General features: G+C 43.7%; 1 long non-coding RNA gene across 1 annotated transcript; it reads left to right on the top strand.

Moving 5' to 3' along the window:
- The first annotated feature begins 545 nt into the window (after positions 1–545).
- LOC124867477 lies at positions 546–12,861 on the top strand. Its single transcript, XR_007038073.1, has 3 exons — positions 546–882; positions 12,378–12,690; positions 12,775–12,861. It is a non-coding gene; the product is annotated as an uncharacterized LOC124867477 (long non-coding RNA).
- The last annotated feature ends 904 nt before the right edge of the window (positions 12,862–13,765 follow it).

Genomic DNA, 13,765 nt, shown 5'->3' with positions numbered 1-13,765 from the left:
CTGCAACCTCCTCCTCTCTCCTCCTGCCTCCACTAAAGATAAAAGAGGAAGATGTTAATAGAGTCTTTCAGCATCTGGGCAGAAGAAAAGCTCCAGGTCCAGATGGCATCTCTTCTCTCTACCTGTTATGGATCTGTTAGCTTCTTCAGCCGTTATTTTCACTTTTTGATTTTTTTGTGATTGAATTGCGTAAATAAATTAACTATTTGCCGATACGTCTTTCATGTAGTGCTATTATCCCTGTTATGCAGCTTTTCTCCCAGGATGTATGATTCTGTGGCTTTTTCTAATCACCTCTTTGCAGCCCTAGTTGAAATATTCAACTAGGGCTGCAAAGAGGTCTGCCCTTGTTGCTTATCTGCTGCACCACTCACTGCTACATGCTTACACACCAAAACCTCTGATCACATAAAATGCAACACATAGTCAAAGATAAACTGATACAAGAGGATGACACCCTTTAGAAGGGTTAAGAACAGGCATAGATAAAAGCAGGACTCACACTCCATTCTTTGCTCCTCTTGGTTCATAACTAAGATGGGCTGAGGGGGGCCTGGTACCGAAGGTGAATGTCACTCTGTATCTGTTCAATTGTATACTCTGTATACTGATAATTTTGGCATTAAATCTTGATTTTATACTTAACCATTTATCATTATTTCACAAGGTAAATACTTTGCTGGTTTTACTGGTTGGGTCTCGGAACTGTAGAGAAAAGGACCTGGTGGTGCACAGGGAAGAAAGAGAGTAAAAACTCCCATTTTACAACAGTGGGGGCTCGTCCGAGTGTCCATGTTCCAAACAAGACCCACCCTGCAAGGAGGACCCCAGACAGCGGCAGCGGTAGGACCGAGCCTTCAGTACAGACTGCGGTCATCTCAGGTAGGCAGAAATACCTGGTAGACAGACGCTTTTGCTGCAAGGCTCGGCTGTCTTGTGTACGAAGTTATACAAAATAAGTCCCCACCTGTTTTTACAGGCACGCCTCACGTAAACAGTAGTTTTGATGTTGATTGAGAATAATCAGGAAATTTCTCACAATGGTTGAATACGATAGAGAACTGGCTTTGGAGGATCGGAGATCGGTTGAAACTCCGGCGTAGCAAAATATAATCTTCACCTGTTTTTACAGGCTTGCCTTGGTAAACAGTAGTATTGTGAATAATGATTCATGTTTTTACATAACTTGTTGTACTGTGTAAAAGAGATCAGTGGATTGAGGAAGTGTATAGTCTGGAAACCTAGCGGTGATAACAAGGACTGCACGCTGAAACCATCCTCCGGTGGAGTGAATGTGTTCTGGTGTCTTGGAAGCCGATTAGAGCGCTTTCAATTGGACCGAGAGCTCGGAACATAGCGTGTCATACATCCCGGTTGACCAGAACTGAGTGTTGTGAATAAAAAGCAAGTCATGGGGGAACTGACTTGCTTGAGAAACTGAGTGAACGTCCTTGCAGGCACTGCTGGAAAACGGCAAACAGCAAATCATAAATCCAGCTAAAACCACAAAACAACAATTGGACTCTTAACAGCTGGTGGAAATACATGCAGGTTGTGGGAATGTTTTGGAAATTCATGTAGATTTTATAGGTAAATCATTTTCTCCCACTCTGTCATACAGTAGCCGTGGCACTGCAATTCATAAACAACAGGCGAAGAAAATTGCTTTATAACTCAGTGTCCGCCTCCCCCGCTTTCTGTTAAAAATTCACGAAACAAACCTAGTCTACTCAAGCATGGTGTCAGACTAGATTGAAAATTAAAGAACAGAGAGAACAGCAAGATCAGCCTTTAACTAACATAGCCATAATGCTGAGGCCAGTTGAAAAGCACATGGCGGAAATTTCAGCTTAACTGAAAACTTAAAACAAAAGGGAGGCAGACTGCTAGCCATCCCAGTTCAGAACACCAAGGTAGCTCCAAATTACTCACGAGGAGGAACCTAAAACTCAGGCCAGTAGCTAAAACCAATCAAAACTCCCACAAGGTGAAACAGGTGCTTAAAAATCATTCTATGGTGTTACTCTACCAGTGATACTATAATAACATGCAGAAGATTCATTTTACAGGGAAATAATTTCATATTTGACCCAGATTGTGTGCATTTTTGATTTTTCCTCTTTTGAGAGAAGTTTAATTCTCTCCTCAGCTCTGTGGAATGACTGCAGCATTAAACTTGACACAGACCAGACATACAGCTGCCTGATAAAAAAGATAACACTTCTGCACACAGCAGAAGCCTGTCTCTGCTGAGAGCTCTGATAAAGATTGTAACTCTACCCTGCATGTGGCAAACTCAAGGCCCGTGGGTCAAAACCAGCCCACCAGAAGTTTATGTGATTCTCTAGAAGTAGAACCTTAGATATGATAACCTTTTCACTCTCAACAGGGGGAAGTAGCAAAACAGCAGAGGTCACTGTGCTGGTTCAAAGCAACAGGTCCCATTTTTCAAAAGTCATAAATTGAAGGATAATTTGAAAAATGTCACAACATATTTTGTGCAACCGTGTGATATTTGCAATCAGTTTAATCAAAAAGTTTCATTAAAAGCAGGTGTTGAGGTAAAATAATGCTATCACTGACATCCTTGCGGCCTCAACCTCACCCAGTCCAGATGTCGTGAGAAAGAACAGATGAAGAGCAGGAAATTAAGATCAACACAAGTTTAATTCGGAAGATAATAAGTCCAATGATTTCCAATGCAAAATGAATACTTACAGAATAACACAAAGAAAGAAAATTACGTAACGCCTTACGGAGAGATCACAGGTTTCAGCAAAGCATGGCTGTCTCTACCCAGATGTCTGACTCATCACAGTTGTCAGAACATCTTTATACCATCTACTTCAAAGCTTACTGACTGTGCATTTCAGTTTCATTTTCAGTTTCATTGTCCAACCCCTGTATATGTATATGTATTAATGGAGCTGTTCCCCAGAACTCCTGCTTGTTCGTTTGTTTTGGAAAAACTAAGTCATATGCTATACTGTTATAGTAAAACTAAATAATAAAATAAAACACAGAGACTGCACAGTTTCTTTGCCCGGCCGGGGAGAGGTTCCAGCTGCGTCACCACAAACACTTCTTATCTTTTCTCCCCAGAACAGGGTTTTCATTCAACAGCAAGGCGTATACATTTGCAAAGAAAAAACACACATTTTATCTAGTGTCAGTTGAACTCTTACACCTGGCATTCAGCTGACTGTCCTTCACACTGTTCGACCTTCACAACGTTTCCTGTTATTCTACTTTTGGCTGTTATCTGCAGACATGTACAGAAATCTGCAGACACATACAGAAATATCTTCACTGTTGCAAGGCAGATTATAGCTAAGTCAAACACACAGGCCTGTTTTGAGCAAGCCACTAAGTTACACAATACATTTTATTTCACACATTATTAAACATAACTTGAGCATAGCAATGCAGACCGTAAGTATTTTAAATGTTTTCCCACATTACCCCCTTTTGAAGTCTTAATAAGACTTCACCCTAAAATGTCCTGCAAATTATATTTTAAGCAACTTTAAATCTTCAGCATGCCTTCCTGCTCCTCATCATCACCGTCTACCTCTAGCAGTGGAATCATGGTGGGATGCTGAGAAGCCTTCCTTTCAATAGTGGAGGTGATAAATCTTAGAACCAGAGATCGGATACATGGCACGCAGCAACACCCACACGTCACCATAATAGCTACAAACACAGCAATAGAAATGAACAAAGACATTATCAAACCCTTCCAGTGTCCAAACATGCCCGTCATCCACTCCTCAAGGGGATTATCAATTCCAGAATGTCCATGCATGGTTGCGGAGAGGGTCTTCAGTCCCTCTAAAGCCTTTGACACTGAACCATCCGGTGCAGTGTTGTTGGGAATAAAAGTGCAACACATATCTCAAAACATCGCGCAGACGCCCCCTATTTCTGCTAACAGCATACCTAATGCCATTCGGTTTTGCACAGCCATGAGGGAGATTGGTACCAATTGTTCAGACAGGCCTTCTACTGCGTCCCTTGTTAGGTTAGCTAGACGTAAAACATTGTAATGGATGTAGTTGATGCGGTCAAAATTCTTATTTGGGGTCACCGGGAAAAAGGCTGCAATTATTGGGATATTTTCAAAACCAGCTGAGACTTGATCTGCGATTTTATATTCATTTGGCACTCCCCGAGGTACTCCTATGGCATCAATGTAAGTGGGGGAGCCCTGACTCAGGTCAAAGGTTCCTGCACTCCTTTTCATGACGTGCCCTCTTCTTCTACGTGTTAACGCCCTGGTCTTATCATGAGTGGTCGTGGCAGATGTTATATTAGGTCCTATCAGGACCAGTGGTGCCTGTAGCCTAACCATGGCACACAATCCTACGGTCTTTTGTGGGATATTAGTGAGCAGTCTATGGCCTCCGCAATAATAGTAGAGTCCTGACCTTGCCCAACGTCCAATGCCCCCGCCTGAAGCTTTCATATTACACCAATCTAAAGGGATCTGTCCCACATTTGTTTTTAGGGTTTTGAGCAGTAAAATTAAAACAGGTGTAAGTGCCATTCCCTTTTTGAGGGGTAAATGGTCCTGTTTTGGTGTTATTGGCTAGTGTGGTGCAGTTAGCTGCTGTGGCCTCCTTAGTTAGTTGTATCATACAATTGTAACCCCACGTGTCCTCTGGATACAGAGGGGCGGGATCGGTGGTAAGATGTGGTCGGGCCGAGGCACAGGCCACACATTCAGCTTTGCTTTGTTCTTTTGCTGTTTGTGTTATCCACTAAAGCCAAAGGTTATCTTCAGTATATCCTGTGGCCATTTGGATTACCTCTATAGGTTTCAATGTGGAATAATCAAGTTCCATCACCTGGGGTTTATTTTTTGCCCTAACTGTCGGTGGGACGGTAATTGTGTTGTCCTGTTGCACAGACGGTGTTTGAAAATTAATTTTTATTGGTCCCCATGTGTCTGTTCCTGACTGCCATACTGCAAGAGTAAAATACTCTACAGAGGGTTGAGTGCAGCTAACGTACATGGAGAGCATAAGGGGGTTACGTCCGTTGCTAATGGCTCCACCTAGCGCGCCGCGCTGGATGCTGATATTTGTCAAATTACCGGGTATTGCTTTTTTATCAGGAGTCCATCCAGAGCCCGTCCAACTAGTCACCCTGCTCCAAGAGCCACATGGTAGAGGCCTGGGCAAGGAGTACCTCTGTTGTTTACAGTACTTAGACCATCTTTCATCCATGCATAAATAAATGGCATAAACTTCCCACCCAGTTCCGCCATTCCCGCAATTCACTACCAGACAGAGGTCAAAAGAAAAGGTGGTGGTGGCCCCACAAACATAATTTAGCTCTATCCCCTCGTTTTTAGCCATACACCAGTCCGCTTTTCCCTTATTGGTTGCGCGTTTGAACATTTGCTCAGTTTGGCGGCTGTCAGAGCATGTCTGGAATGGAAGTTCACAAAACAAACCCAAAATCACTGTGGAGCGCAGCTTCGACTGTACTCAGTGATCTCCTGATCATAAAACCTCCCCCCAACTCCTGAGCACAAAGGATTCTAACTATTGGCGGCAATCTAGCACAGTGAGGTTGAAGACAAAAGGGAAATGGAGAATTTTACCATGAGGTCGTTTAACACCCGCGTTGACTCTCAGATAGTAAAACACAAGCAGCTCTAGGACTGCGGTGGATCCCGATATCAAAATAACAAGGTTACATGCACATATCATTCAGAACACATGAGATCCTAACCAGCGATTCTGATCGCTTCTACAACCTCTGACCATGCCCAGGCCTTCTAGTAAAGAAATAAAAGATTAAATAAAAGATGGGTTTTACTTGGTGAAGTTTCCTTCTGGGTCTGCGAGTGAGAGGAAAAAGGGGGGTTGAGCGTTGTGCGCGTCCGCAGTTACACTCCAAGAGAGCGGTCAGTCGCGTCCTTTGGTCTTCTTGATGAAAAGGAAAAAATAGGAGCTGACCATCAGCAGTCGACTAGGGGTGAAACACGATGGCGGTTCGTTCCTCGAACTCCGTGTTTTTAGTTACGTGTTAAACTCACGTCTTCGATCGGCAAAGGGAAATTTCTGGCCTTCCTAGTCCAGAAACCTCAGTTATGAATTGTTTGTTGGCCAACGAGAGAGAAATATAAATGAAGACTCCACATGGGATCTCTTTTACTTCCAAGGACGCTCCAGTTGCGTGGCAACCCCGTCAAAATTGCCAGCTGAAAGCGAGTTTTAAAAATGTCCGCCTTCCTATATAGCGTCTTGTGACGTCAGACTTGGGGCGTGTCATATCAGCCGCCATGTCCTGGATACAAAATGGCCGAAAGCAGCAGGAGGCCTGGTGTCTGTGCAAGTAGTCCAATATTCAGCAACAATTGGTCCAACACTTTTGATTACCTTCAGCAAGACCCACTCAGCTTCCGATGTGGTGGTGCCGGCTCTGGTCTCTGGTTCCGCTGGAATCTGTTTGGAGAATGCTGTGACAAGACTGTGGAGAGATCTGTAATAATCACAGTGAGACATAGACTGTTCACATTCATTTAGAAAAGGTAGCCTGGTTTGGGGACCTAGAAATGGTCTCCCTGTCTGCAGTTCATGTGGAGTCAGACCATGCTCCAGATTCACGGAGCTTCCTTCAGACATTGAGGCTAACGGCAAGGCTGTGACCCAATTCATTTTGGTTACCCTGTGCTACTCTGGTATTGCTGCTGTCATGTCCTTTGCACTTGATAACTGCCACCTCCTGTGTTAATAGCAATGCTTCAGCCAGCCGTTTCATTTCCTGTTCATGCTTAATGGGTTTCTGTCCTGCTGTCCTGAACCCTTTTCTCAACCATTGCTTTAGTTCAACATGCACTGCACTTGTGGCATATGCTGAGTCTGTGTAAATGTTTACTTTCTGCCCTTCTCCTAATTCTAGGGCCGCTATCACTGCCAAAACTTCTGCTCTCTGTGCTGATTGTGTGTCTGTCAGCTTTTCCGCTTTCACTGTTACAAAGTCCGACCCTGAGTCCTCCACCACTGCATACGCTGCTTTAAGTCCTTGTGTGTCATGTCTGAAACAGCAACCATCTGTGTACAGATTTCTAGCATCTGTCAGAGATGTGCTTTGTAGGTCTGGTCTGATTTTTTCATTAAACTCCACTTTTTCTGCACAGACATGTGGTTCTCCTGATGTCATTCTGTCTGCCATGTTTATGCCTTCATGTGTGTATGTGATGTTAGCAGCTTCCAGCACCTGCTCAGTCTCTGTTGTCTCAGTGGTGATAGTGTGAATGTTTTTGAGTTCACAAAAGCCACCACGCCATGTGATGTGAGAATATGAAGAGAGTGTCCCATAACTACATGGGCTGTTTTCTGGATTATTTTAGCCATCCCTGCTGCATGTCTGGTGCATTGATGATGTCTTTGTTCCATGTTGTCCAACATAACACTTATGTACATAAGGACAGTTCTAGTACCCCCTTTTTTCTGGAACAGCACTCAATTTGCTGTGTGTGCTGTTACAGAAACATCCAAATAACATGGCAACTTGTAGTCAGGGTGTGCCAAGTGTGCAGCTTGGGATAAGTTTGTTTTGAGAGTGATAAAAGCTTCTTCAGCGTCTGTGGTCCATTCCAAGGGGGCAGTGAGATTTCTCATGCCCTGTTTTTTTCACTAAGTCTCTAAGGGGAGCTGTGAGATCAGTGTAGCCGGGGACAAATGATCTACTGTATCCTGTAAGGCCCAGAAATGACAACATGTATTTTACAAAGAGTGGTTTTGGATGAAAAAGTACTGCAGATTGATGCGCAGGGGACATACCGGTCCCTGGCTGGGAGATCACCCTACCAATGATCTACTGTATCCTGTAAGGCCCAGAAATGACAACATCTAGCCCCAGTGTCCACTAGAAAAGGAAGACTTTGTCCATACACCGTCACGGACAGTAACGTCAGTTCCTCTGTCTGGGGGGTTCTGTGGGGACCCTCAGTGGTGGTCTGGCCAGAGACTGGGCTCATCCCAGGCTGGTAGTTGGAGTGAAGGCTGCTGCTGTTGGCCTCTACAGGGTGGACCACCTCTCCCTCTGTGGGGGCGGGCTGGAACATGCCATCCATATCCACCATGGTCGGTTTTGTAGGGACATTCGCTGCTCCAGTGGCCTGGCTCTTCACAATAATAGCACACATCAGCATTTCCCCACCGCCTTGGCGGTCCTCGCTGGAATCCCCTTCCCCTGGGCCCACCCCGTCCCCTGAAATGACCAGCATGTCCCTGATGAGGACCAGAGGTAATAGGCCCCTGTACAAACGTATCCTGGTGGCCAGGAAATGGAGGAGCTCGTGGTGGTTGGGACACAGCACCCTCATACATTATTTTAGGAGTTTTATTTTTTTTGTTCTTGTCCCCTGCTTTTTGTTTTGCTTCAGCTAACTGCATTTTTAGCAATTGTGTTTGTAATGTTTTAAGTTCTTCCTCATCTTTCTTGTTTTTTCTTTTCTTGTTTCTGAACCAATCCCTCTGTGAGCTCTCATTGGCTGGATTAGTTCTTGTCTGAGTTTGCCACATGGATTTGCATTGATCCAAATATTCTCTTGGATTGGTGTTTGGATTCCATTCAAATTTAGGGATAGTGCAGCCCCTGGTTACAGGGTATAGGTCCCTTAGCGCCTCCCCTATCCACTGGGAATACCGAGTGAAAGGGTCTGAATCTGGGGCTAGGGTAGTGTAAGCTGTAGTTTCAACCTCTCTACAGGTGTGTGGTTTCATGCAACGTGTGACAATTGCCCGGTAATCACCTAGGCCCAATGTGGTACCTGCCGTCAGGGAATCTAAGGTTTGCAACCAAATTGAAGCACCCTCGGTTATGGGAGGAAGCTTGTCATAGAGTGTAGTCAGATCCCCCATGGAAAAAGGCTTATATTTGCGCTGACCCCCGGTTCCAGGGTGATGGAGCAGGGGCATCTGTTTTCTGTAGAACCCAGGCTCCCCTCTTGATGCCACCTGACGGAGGATGCGTGGTTGCATGGTTTGAGTGTCTGGTTGGGGGGCACTGCTCTCAGGTGTGTCTTCTGGTGGTTCATGTAGGTTTGAGACGGCTTCATCATTTTCCTGGGCCTCACATTCTACACTAGGAGTGGGTGAAGCCCAAGGAGTAGATGCCTGTGGTGGAAGTGTGGCATCAGGCCGCCAGTCACCATACACAGCAACTGTCACTGAGCCTACTTGCTTAGATGGGGCAGGTGTTGCCATGGTCATGCTTTGGGGTGAATAATCTGTGCAGGATGAACGGGGTGAGGGATGGTGCTGAGATGGTTAAAGGTGGGATGGGAGTTGTTACACTATCCAAGATTTCTCGCAATCTTCTTAGCTTAAACTCATCTGGGCTTACTTGAGTATAAGAGCCAACAGAGAGTGCTTCAGAGCAAGCTGGGTCAGTTACAGACAGAGAGTCTTGTGATTCAGATAAGAAAGAAAGTAAGTCCTTTTGTTTTTCTTGTGGAGCTGTAGGGGCGGGACAGTAGGTGAGAGCAGCCTGTGGGCTGGGCAAGCCACGAACAGTTACATGCCCTTCTTTGACGTCAAGTACAGGGTACAGCCCTGTGGGAGGAGATGTAGGAGGGGGAGGAGACTGGGCAGGACCGGTGGGAGGGGCGTAGGGTGGTGGTAGCTTTTCAGCTACTTCCTTATTCCAGTCAGTGTGTGGTTCTGTATGTGTGGTGTCAGGTTTATCAAACATTGCATATTTTCCTCCCTGCCATATTAACACCATCTGAGACCAGAATGTCTCATTTTTTGCTGCCTTGTCCCTTGTCTCTTTGAACTTGCTTTTAAACCATCCACTGTCTTTGCTTTTCTCTTCTGCCAACTCCTTTTCTTTTTTAGCTTTCTTCATATTCAGCCAAAACCATCTGCCAACACTCTTTCTGCTCTTTTCATCTGTACCATCTCTCTCCAGTTCCTCTTGTATTTTCTGGTTCATTTTCTTAATCAACCTTTCAGCCTGTTTTTCCTCCTGAGTCTGCTGTACCAACTGTCTTACAACATGCACCTGTTCCTTAAACGTTTTCCAAACCGGTGCCTCTGCACCCCATCCTGAATCATCAGTCTCCCTATCAAACTGTCTGTCCATGTTTTACACTTTTATGTATTGTGGCCAGCCGGAAGATATGGCACGCTGTGTCCCGAGTTTCCAGCCCTTTGAGAATGTTCTAATCAATTCTCAAGACACCACAATGTAATTTACTATATGAAATATTCAGTCAACAGCAATCAATTATCTGTCCTTTGTTAACACCGCTAGGTTTCCCAGACAGAATAATTGCATCCACTCAACCGCTATGAGAGATCTGCCGACTGCAGCGTTTTCTCTCCGTTCGTGCTCTCACTCACTCCGCCTGACAACGTCTGTCTCACAAATTATGTTTTCTGTGCACAGCTCATACGATTTATGTGTTTGTGTATTATGTACTTTTCTCTGGAGTCCACTAGATGTCCTTCAAGTCTGACTATTCTTGCTCAATTATCCTATTTCAGCTCATAGTTTTCGGTGAACTGGTCTTGCTACAAATGTTATTTATAACTCACACTCACCCCTTACTGTTGTTGGTCTTACAGGTTCACCTTCCCTGTTCACAACAACTTATAGCTTCACGGGACTTTTACACTATGTGTTTTATGTACTATGACATCTGTAATCTGGTTTTAGCAAGACAAAACTCGATTAAAACACAGCATTCAAACCTCTGTGTTTTGCCCGATCTTAGCTTCTGACTCTTTTAAACATAAAACTCTCAGGGACTCAAACCCTATTTAAAACCACTTTCAGGATTCGGAATTGCCCAAACTCCGGGCCTTTAACCCAGCAAAAATCATGCTTTTTCGTCAAAAAACATGTGGAGTTGCAAAACTCAGACAAAAGTCATTTCTTTATCCCTTAACAGTATATCAGTTACTCTTCATCCTTTCTTTAAACATCATTAAGTACTAAATTTAGCAGAGTTTTCCACTTACTTGGACATCAGCCACCATTTAATGTAGTCCTATCGAAAATGTCAAATGCAGAAGTTCGATTAAAACAGGTTTCTGCTTACCTTATTATGCTGTGATGAGTACCCGGTGTCAGATGTCCGTTGGTGGATCTCTGTTTTATCCGAATTTCCCTGCTTTTTCCAAAATCACGTCGGGGTCAACAAGTTAATGGAGCTGTTCCCCAGAACTCCTGCTTGTTTGTTTGTTTTGCAAAAACTAAGTCATATGCTATACTGTTATAGTAAAACTAAATAATAAAAGAAAACACAGAGACTGCGCAGTTTCTTTGCCCGGCCGGGGAGAGGTTCCAGCTGCGTCACCACGAAAATTTCTAATCTTTTCTCCCCAGAACAGGGTTTTTATTCAACAGCAAGGCGTATACATTTGCAAAGAAAAAACACACATTTTATCGAGTGTCAGTTGAACTCTTACACCTGGCATTCAGCTGACTGTCCTTCACACTGTTCGACCTTCACAACGTTTCCTGTTATTCTACTTTTGGCTGTTATCTGCAGACATGTACAGAAATCGGCAGACACATACAGAAATATCTTCACTGTTGCAAGGCAGATTATAGCTAAGTCAAACACACTGGCCTGTTTTGAGCAAGCCACTAAGTTACACAATACATTTTATTTCACACATTATTAAACATAACTTGGGAATAGCAATGCAGACCCTATTAAGTATTTTAAATGTTTTCCAACAGTATATATATATATATATATATATATATATATATATATATATATATGTGTGTGTGTATAAGTATATATATTTATGTATGTATGTATGTGTGTATGAAACCAGGTTGAGATGATTCGTGCCATATGACATGGCGCGTTATCAGAAGATGGGTACACTGTGGTCATAAAGGCATGGACATGGTCAGCAACAATACTCAGGTAGGTTGTGGCGTTGACACGATACTCAATTGGTACTAAGGGGCCCAAAGTGTGCCGAGAAAATATCCCCCACACCATTACACCACCACCGCCAGCCTGAACTGTTGATACAAGGCAGGATGGATCCATGCTTTCATGTTGTTGATGCCAAATTCTGACCCTAGCATCCCAATGTTGCAGCAGAAATTGAGACTCATCAGACCAGGCAACGTTTTTCCAATCTTCTGTTGTTCAATTTTGGTGAGTGTCAGGGCTCTGTGTTGGTGCGCAGTGTATGTGTGTTTCTTTTCACCCTCTGCTCCAGAGCGTTTCCTGGCAAGGCCTAATCACTGGCCTTCTTAAGGAGCTGAGACCAAGAGGTAGACGTCAGCCCATTCCTACATTTTTGTGGTACTGATCGTGATGTGTAGTGCTTTTGCATACATTTTTGCTGAACCTAATCGGAATTGTCTCTTGTCTTTTTCCCCAGACCTTGCCTGATGGATTTTTAAGGCTCCTAGTCTGTTTTCTGAGCGAGCTTCAAGGTTTCGTTCCTCTTCTCCCACCATGAGTCTCCCTGCCTTCTCATCTTCTGACCCTGGCTTGGGTGAGGTTTTTTTTCTGGAGAACCTTACTTCTGTTGTCACCTGCCTGTCCACCCTCCTACGTGGGAATGCTTAAACTGAGTCATCACTTGAGAGCTAAAGGAAAGAAAGGAAACTGCCGCCTACCACACTCATCCTGCCAACCTCCATCTCAGAGGAAAGACTTACCTCCCCGGCTAAACCACAACCGCTCTGGCTGTAAGTTCCTTAACAAACCCTTCTAAAAGAAAACACCTTGAAATTCTCCTGGGATATCCATAACCTTGTCACCTTCCCTTCCAGAGAAGAACCAGTCTCATGCTGTCATTGCTTGGGTCCCTGTCTCGCCTTGTTCCTTTTTCTTCACAAAATAAATCTGTTAAAACGCTGTCCTGAATCTGTGGTTGTGTTCTCCTCAGAGTTTAAAGAAGCGCTACATTATGACAGTGAGCCTGTACGAATTGTAGCCTCAGTTTCCTGTTCTTAGCTGATAGGAGTGGCACCCGGTGTGGTCTTCTGCTGCTGTAGCCCATCCGCCTCAAGGTTCGATGTGTTGTGCATTCAGAGATGCTATTCTGTATGCCTTGGTTGTAAAGAGTGGTTTTTTACGTTACTGTTGCCTTTCTATCAACTCAAACCAGTCTGGCCATTCTCCTCTGGAGGAGCACATTATGAAACATTTTGTTCTTCCTGCTCAGTTTTGTCTAATGGAATTAGTTTTTTTATTGTTTTAGTATTTTCAGTATATGATTTTGTGATGTGAATGTTGATAGGTTTATGTTTAAATAGGTAAAAAAATACTGATTTCAACGAAGTGTTGAAACAGTTTTTAAGCGTACCATGAAGATAATTGTGTCAACATTGAAGTCTTTGCCACATTCATATTGCAGTGGTTAGCATTAATAATTGTGACGAAACTTTACTCTATAAGATCAAATTATTCTTACCCCAGTGAACTTATATTACTAAAGGTCCAATAAACCTACGGATGCACAAGCAACAGCACAAGCTTGGAAGGTCAGCAGGTTATTTAATTAGCTTATCTTGAGTGGTAAAGGTTAGAGCTGGAATTGTCAACCTCAGGCTAATTACCACATCAGACCCATATATACTTAAACAGTAAATTTACACTGCTCGTTTTTACCACAAGACTAAAGTGTGACTTCTCTATATCACATATCTCCATATTTTGTGTCTACACAGTAGTTTTATTTAACCATTCTGACTCTATATAGAACAAATCTGTCTCCTGTATACTGATTTAAAAGAGAAGATCAACATAATTACAGTATTT

This window comes from Girardinichthys multiradiatus, chromosome 4 (genome assembly GCF_021462225.1).
Source record: "Girardinichthys multiradiatus isolate DD_20200921_A chromosome 4, DD_fGirMul_XY1, whole genome shotgun sequence".
Classification (NCBI taxonomy): domain Eukaryota; kingdom Metazoa; phylum Chordata; class Actinopteri; order Cyprinodontiformes; family Goodeidae; genus Girardinichthys; species Girardinichthys multiradiatus.
The sequence above is the reverse complement of the archived record's forward strand: the minus strand, read 5'-3'. Positions and strand labels throughout refer to the sequence as shown.